Raw genomic sequence first — 8240 nt, 5'->3', positions numbered from 1 at the left:
TTATATACTGTACTTCCATCTCTGTTTGCACATGTGCCTTTAGATTTCTCCATCTGTTTCTCATGTTCCTAGCAAAACCTAAGGAAATGTGGGTATTTTAACTTTTGCACATAGCCATAAACTAGGTTATTAAAATATGCAAACAGCAGATGCACAGACAGACATTTCAAAAATCACAAATCAGTCAGATGGGCTAACATTGCGAACACAGAAAGGAGCACAGTTCCTACTTCTTTATTTTTACTTTTTTGGAATCAGATTTGGCTTTAGGGTCAAAGCTGTTGAATTATCACCTCAGCGGTGAGTGAATCCTAAACTGAGAGGCTGTCGGCTAGGGGCCTGTTCCTGTAAATGCTCTCACTCTCTTGCAGTAGTGCCGTGTCATACTCCATACCAAGGAAACACAGGGGCAGTAATGCCAATACTGATGCCGATACTTTTAACCTGTAATGTAGGGGAGAGCTTTTCAGATTCTGAGCACATTTGACAAATAAATCACTGTGAGCTTTACTTTCCAAAATAATTAGCTAAATGTGCCTGCCTCTGAAGTACCTTGGGTCAAATGTGTGTTTTCCGCCTGTGTTTAAGGCAATAAAAAAATAGACATGACAGTCATTACAAAAAGGCTCAGACATTTTTCATCGTGCATGTTTAAAGTACAGTTTTTCATTCCCAACATTACAATTAATTTAACACAGTTCAGTAGGATACACGCTGAACTAAGAGGACAGGGTCAAAGTATCGACCATCTAGCACTAGTATCGATCTGATACCAATATCATCTATCTTACACCCCATGTTATTCAAAAACCTGACTGGGCATCATGTAGTAGCTGGCAATTGTCTGACATTAAAACATTACTGGACAGCAGCCTTCACATGAACTATATATAATATAATATAATATAATATAATATAATATAATATAATATAATATCTTTGGGCTACAAGGAAGAAAAAAATTTTTGCTGAGGTGTTTCCGGATCAGTTATAAAATATCACCCTCTATATTTGTCTGTGAGACCTCTAAATTTATTTCCTGACTACCTTCTCGGTAAACACCCATCTCATCTCCGTATTTATATCCTCCCAGTGCACCTTTGGCATTACTCTTTATCTACACAATAATAAACTCTTACGTCTCCTTGTTACCTAATTATATGGTTGCTGTAAAACCCTACGGTCGACGCGCATAGCTGCATATCCCATGTGACGCATTCGGCTGATTATCAACAACATCATCAACGTTTTCACTTTGGCTCTGTCTCGGTAAATAAATGCTCTCCCCGTGATCCCATCTGGTCTCAAACCGCTCTCATCCCAGCTCGACTTATTAAAATAAAGATGAATGTTTCCGACTAATGAGATCATGAATAATTTCAGCTCAGTCAACAGGTGACCAAATTTGAAAGTTTGCTGCGAGGCACCCCGCGAGACAAACGCGCACAATGCCACAACAAGGGAAGCCAAATGTAAGGCCAGTGCTCCCGTTCACCCTCTCTCGCCTCTCCGGGTGACTGAGACAGGACTACAAGACGCAGACATATGCGCTCTGCTGCGGGCCTCGGCTTTAAGGGAGCGCGCTGTGCAATGTGCACCACCTGTGCGCTTACCGGCTGTAGCTACAGTCGCTACGACAGGCTCAGCGGAGGTCATTTGCATACTTTATGATTCCAGGTAAAAGGGGACAGCGATCATGAGAGACAGGCGGGGAATGAGAGAGAGAGAGATTGCAAAAGGCTTTCTGCGTCAGTCATAAGGGCTGCCAGTTAAAACTGCTCTTAATCCATCTGTAAGCCCCAAGATGTGCTGATGGGTGAAAGCCAAGCAACTTTGAGGTAGGTTACTTCTTCTTCTTTCTGAGAGGGTGAGAGTTTGTTTTTCCTCTAACAGGACACGTGTTTTGTGATGCTGTCTTTCTGGTGTTCTTCTGCGGGTTTTTTTCTTTTTCTTTTTTTGTAGCTTGCTCTCTCTACTCCCGAGGCTAGCCCAGGCTCAGACTCTGGGAAGCCAAACACACTCCTCTCCTTTTTATTCCCCCTCCTGTCTTGCCTGCAGCGGATAAAAGAGAGCGCCCAGAGAAGCGATTATCTTAGTGGGGAAAAAATAATAATAAACTCTTCTGGAGGCTGGCTACATTTAAAATATCAATAAAGAGGGCTGAGTAGGATATAAGGGATTACAGTTTATACCTATTTGGGGGGGTTTGTTTTACATAATAACCAAATAACATGAAATACTTGCTGTTTAGTGTTTGGTGTCAGGGAACTTAAACGTCCTCATCCTACAGGTGGACAGATCGAATATCATAGTATCGATACCACCACTGCTATTGGTATTATATTGATCAATACTTTGTTTGTATACTCCAAGTTCAGTATGTAGCCCACTGAAATCATGGCACACTGCTCTCCGCTACATAAGCTGCTTTTATAAAGAAAAAGTATCGGTATTGGTATCAGCATACTGACCCTGCATTTATTCTGTATTGATGTCAGATTGATACCACAATTTGCAGGATGGCACAGCACTAGCGTAACAGCTGAGTTAAAAGGGAGTCAAAGTGAACTTTAACCCATGCTGAGCAACCTTACTCCCATGCTAATGATTTACTCAGTGCCAGGGCTGCTTCGACAGCCAGCGAGCTAAGTATAAGCAATGCCGCATAGCGTGCACCTTTGTACGTGTCTTAATGAGTCATTTAAGCGCCAGCGATTACTGTTTTTTAATTCATCAGTTTAATTTATATCTAATGAATGAGTAATCAGGGCCTGAAAATGACTGACAAGTTGATCCGAGTAGATGAGAGCTTAGAAGTATTACTTCCCTCTAACTAATTACATGTAATGACCGCTTTAATATCAGTAATAGCGTTCTGACTTATAATCAGTTTGACAGCTTAAGGTTTGTGTGAATAAAGGGAGTAATTGGTGCAAAAATCAGATGCAGGTTAAACAGGTGAACAAAAAATGTTTTGTCCAGCGTGCAGATCACAAGGACGTAAAAAAGTTTTCAGAAGAAGTTGTTAAAAGAAAACTTGATGTAAACTAGCACTGCAATCCCACTGATGCCATCAGCAAAACCCCTGATTAGGCTGATCATTTCAATTTAAGCCATCTGTGTTAGAAGGATACACTCAGTGCCTACTTTGCTCTCTAGTTTACAGTTTTAGAAATGACTTGATTTATTGTGGCACAGATTAAACAAGGTGCTGTAAACATTCCTGAGAGATTTGTGTTTATGTGGACAGATGTGAATCTCGTGCTCCGCCACAAATCTACCGGAGGTTTCTTTCTGGTAAAAGGAAGTTTTTCCTTTCCACTGTTGCCAAAGCGCTTGCTCATAGGGCGTTGTGTGATTAATAGGGCTCCTTTCCAATAATGTAGCGTCTTGACCTTGTGATAAAAGGCACCTTGAGGTGACTCGTCTTGTTATTTGGCGCTATATAAAAGACCAAAACACAAACATCTTCTGATGATGCAGAGCTGAGCTCTTTCTTTGAAGTGTGTGCTTTATTTATTCTCAGAAAATAGCTTGTCAAGCTAATTCTGCAACAGCATACTCATGTCAAACCATCTTCTAAAGCAAAGGCATAATGGGTAGATGTCCTTGTCAGCCTAGTAAGTAAATAGATGTGTAGTGCTTTTTCTTCTTCTCTTTATAATAGATTCTCTCTTTACAGTGTGCCGACTGTAGAGAGAAGTATTTCGTTTATTTAGTGCATCATACTGATATTATCTTATCCAGAGTGTTCCAGAAGGGCTCATTATTTACATCTGATGTTGAGTTCTTTTCCTAACATCTAACGCTGTGCTGCGTGTAAGGAGACCGACCTTGCTGCAGTTTTCAGAAGTTTATGTGTACAACTGTGAGCAGTGGGGTCAAGAATCTCTTTTAATACCAAGTCCAGTAGGGCTCTCTACTTACATTGCTGAGATTTCTATGTGTGGCTCTAAAAGAAAATTAAGATCCATTTTTGGGTCGCTTGGCAGAGCTGGCACAGGGACAGGCAGGAGACTTGCCTGAGGGAGAGCACAGGGAGGGGACTACTTGCTGGTGAGGTGCAGTGTTAGAGTGATAGCAATGCAAAGAGAAATGGCAGATTCTTGCAGCTTCATCACTTCGATCCTTGTGTCCTACAGCTGGATATAGGTTAACAGGTGAAGGCCAGATGGGTCTTCATCCTTGCATCCGCACGTTATGCCGTTTGTATTGGAAATATGCGGAAATATGTACTAGTTATTACAGCAGGCAGGACTAAAAGCAACAAAACTAAGGTTTTGGCATTTGCAGCTAGTGTTAATACATCAAGCCGATTGGGAAAAGGAAAGATGTATACATTTATACATCTGGCTAAACGTAATGCAGTCTGACATAGTAGTTCTCCGGAAGCTAAAGCAGCCACCTTGAAATTATTCCAAACTCTATCAAGGTTATAATGTTTTAAACAGTTTTATAGAGGTGTTAATTCCATTTTGCAAGATGTACTTGCAAGACGCTGTTAAATTGCATTGCATTACAGAGAGAGGTAATATAAATGGGATGGCAGAAATGTTCGTCAGTGCAACACAAAACACCTGAACAGGAATACAAACGATAACCTCCAAAGCGTGCACAGAGTTTGATAATGTGCATTGATCTGACGAAGGTGTTTTGTTTTGTTAGTGTTTTGAAAGACAGTGAGATCATCAACCTTGAGCTAAAATGACCAAGACTGGAGACAAGCAGCTTGAGAGCCCAGGGTTTCTGTGACTCTCAAACTCACAATGCAACAAATGGAAGCCCTGCATTTAGCAGCGTTTTAAGGGGAGAAAAGAGGTTTTGGAGCATTCTGAGGATATGAATGGACCAAGGAGAAGTGGATTATGGAGTGGCTTTAAAAGTTTCTGTGGACATTTTAATGTTGTCTTTTACCGTGAAACTGGGTCTGAATCCATTGTAGTCGCCATGAATTCAAACTGCAGTTTTCTGTGAAGCAGGTAGAATAAAACGTTTCAGTCCTTTTATGGATGTTGAGTAAAAGTTGAGTGCACCTCAAGTGCAGAACTGTTGATAAAAGAAACAGTTTACCCAGGTTACTTTTTTGGGCGGGGGGAGACTGACGTTATGATGCTACTACATGTGATAATGCTTTCCTCAGCTATCAGTAATGTAGGTATTGCAGTATGATACCCACATTAACGAGATCACCACAATATAGCTATTCTGTCATACTCGATACAAAGCAATATCTGTCATGTCATTGCGCCTTAAAAAAACAGGAACCAGGTATTGTGTATGCATTCACTGCCAGCTGGGTCACTCTTTTAAATGTTACCCTCTTTCATCACGAGACGTTGTGACTGGCAAATCAAATTGTGTGGGAATTTATTGAGCTTGTGCATGATTTAAGAAAATCACAAGTGTATTGACAACTCCATCATAACAGCAAATAGTACAACATATTTTCTAGTGCTGTCAGCGTTAATCTCGTTAAAATGACGTTAACGCCATAGCCGCATTAACACGGCAAATCGGCGCTAACGCATTGACGAGCTAACTGAGCTAACTGTGCTAACGCATTGACGAGCTAACTGAGCTAACTGCGCTAACGCATTGACGAGCTAACTGAGCTAACTGCGCTAACGCGTTGATGCCGTGCAGCCCCACGCACCGGGCGATCCACGCTAACTCGCTAACGGAGATTTGCCGTGTTAATGCAGTTACGTCATTTTAACGAGATTAACGCTGACAGCGCCAGTATTTTCATATAACAAATAATAATTAAAAACAATGTGCTGCAAAATCTGAATCAAAGCAACACATGCATGTTCAAAATGTGTACGTGTAAAGACATACAAACAAAATCAGCCATATAGTTAGACATTCATTCCAAACTATACACTTCCATACACACAAACAGATTGAAACTATAGCTCATAATTAAGGGGAAGAGATGGAAATGGAAAGTAAAAATTCGGCTTTGTGAAGAAGGACATAAATTTTAGACTTTTAGCTGCATTTTCACTAGTCTCAAATAAATACAGGGCCAATACTTTTAACTCATAAAGGCATCTTATGTAAAACGGAGCAGTGTGTCGTGATTTATGAGATTCGTCATCAATTTGCCAAATCTGAACACAGTTTAATGACCACTAAATCACTGTGATTTTTAATTAGTTAATACAAGAAAACTCAGCTTTCAGTTTTCATGCATTTTTAAGCTGCGACAGAAAGTGCCTGTCTCTAAAGCACTTTCTGTTGTTTAAATGTGCTGTATAAAAACATTATTATTATTCTTTTTTTAAAAGTTCATGTTAGACATATTTTTTTTATTATCAGAAACTAATAAAAATATTCCATTAATTTATTTGGAATATATTTATTCATTTTTATTTTTATTTATCTTTCTTGACCTCACTGTCTCTGCCTTTACCTGCAACAATGCTTGTGATCAGTGTATGAATAGGCAGTGCACGTAAGCTGTAAACAAATTTCCCTTTTGTGGGATGAATAAAGTTATCTCAATTTGAATGTTAGTTATTGATTTGGTATCGATACTATCAGTAGTTTGATCGTCCTCCCACCCTAATAAAAATGTGTTTTGAGGAGTTGTTTAAAACAAATCAACAAGCTCAGAGTGTGATCGCCTCTGGTTTCAAAATCAAAGCGCGGGACGGTTAGGAGATAGAGCGTCAGAGAGGTCTCAAAAGCTGTGAATATGAACAGAGGCCTGTCCTTGTGGAGCTTTATATGTTAATAATCCGATTTTCATAAGGGGGAATCTGCACCAACTGGAGACGAGCCATGGAGCACTGAGAGATCCAGGCGGGAGAAGATTAAAATGTACTAAATCAATACTTTCCCCCACTCTCAGTGTTTTGCATCACAAAGCTGTGATTATGAAGTCAGAGTTTTTTCTTCTATATTCAAATGTGATCCAAAATTGCAGGTGTCAGTTTTAAGGATCCTTTGAACACCTTTGATAAGCTTTAATTGAGTGCTCCCCTGTTATCTTGATATAGCGCTATCTCTTTGAACACCAGTGATTGGTGTATTGGTGTCTAATGGAGTAAAGCAGCACGATTGAGGCGACGTGCTTGTCGGTGTAGCAGCTGCACTTAATACAAATAGTACCTTTTCCCCAGACTTGCCTTCTCCGCTGTATGATTTCCCGCTGTAGCAAAGTTGTATGGAGCTTGCGATCGAGATACTTGGAGGGGAAAAAAGACGGATTGGACAAAGGAGCGCAGGGACCATTATACCCTTCACAAGGCTATGGCGACCCCCTTGTAACTGATGTTGCAGTCATTTGCTGCTGTCCTCTGCTCTCATGCTCTATGACAAATATCTGTTTTCTCTTTCCATCATCCTAAGGGCTGAAATAATGCACTTTGCTGTCCCTACTCCCCAAATGCCAGGCATGCATCAGCACTTATATCCTCTCAATACGCTCCTTTCTTTTTCTTCTTTTCCTTTTTTCCCCCAGCGCTGTATTCTTTCCCTTTTCTCTCATTCCTTGATTTTTTTTCTTGGGGCTTTCTTTGGAGCTAATGATACAGCGAAAAGCTGATGCCGGCGCCTGATGGCCGTAGTCTTGTGAAGACAAAAAAATAAAAAGAGAAAGAACTCATTTCAATTATTCTTTGTGCTCCAAGTCGTAGATTAAAATGATGATCTGGAAAACACTTCACTTGTATGGTTTTTGTTCTCCGGAGAACTGTGTTCGCTGTGTTTCGCAACACTGCGGCTGCAATGCAAATCACAATCAGACTCCTCTCTTGTTACTTGTTATCTCTTCTTTAGATGTGGGATCGGAAGAGACTCCTTGAGCTCGGGCTTTTCCACAACGCTCACCCACACACGCCGTCTTTCACAGACAAATCTCTCTCTCTTTGTTTCTTTTTCCTAGATACCAATGCAATTCACACACACAGATTTTTCTGACATATGGCTCAAGTCTATTCTGAGAGATGTTGTTTACCCTTCATGCCTGACGTGATTTCAGATTGGAGGTGGTGCCAAGCTGTCCTTCTCCTGCGTGCTACATATGAAGGCGAGGCTTGAAAGCTGGGCGAGACAAATCGACAGACCAATTACGAAAGCATTTGATGCACTCAAGTGCCCATGCGTGCTCTAGGCCTCCGTGTCATGACCGAGGTCATCGGGCGCTTGTAGAGGTCCGAAACGATCTCCTTAAAAATACACACGAACCGTGAAATATTGAGCAGCGCACTACAAGAAAAACTGCTTGCGTGTCT

At 40.8% G+C, this 8240-nt stretch overlaps 1 protein-coding gene across 1 annotated transcript in view; it reads left to right on the top strand.

Annotated features, from left to right (window-relative positions):
- Positions 1-1722: 1722 nt before the first annotated feature.
- The window catches only part of LOC101476448 (phospholipid-transporting ATPase ABCA1), a 195967-nt gene continuing 189449 nt past the window's right edge, over positions 1723-8240 (top strand). The window contains exon 1 of the mRNA XM_004554498.4: positions 1723-1838. The gene's annotated coding sequence lies outside the window, so the exon portion shown is untranslated. The remainder of the gene's footprint in view (positions 1839-8240) is intronic.

The sequence above is a fragment of the Maylandia zebra genome, linkage group LG3 (genome assembly GCF_041146795.1).
Source record: "Maylandia zebra isolate NMK-2024a linkage group LG3, Mzebra_GT3a, whole genome shotgun sequence".
In the NCBI taxonomy this organism is placed as follows: domain Eukaryota; kingdom Metazoa; phylum Chordata; class Actinopteri; order Cichliformes; family Cichlidae; genus Maylandia; species Maylandia zebra.
Note: the sequence above shows the minus strand (reverse complement) of the source record. Positions and strands in the feature narration are given on the sequence as shown.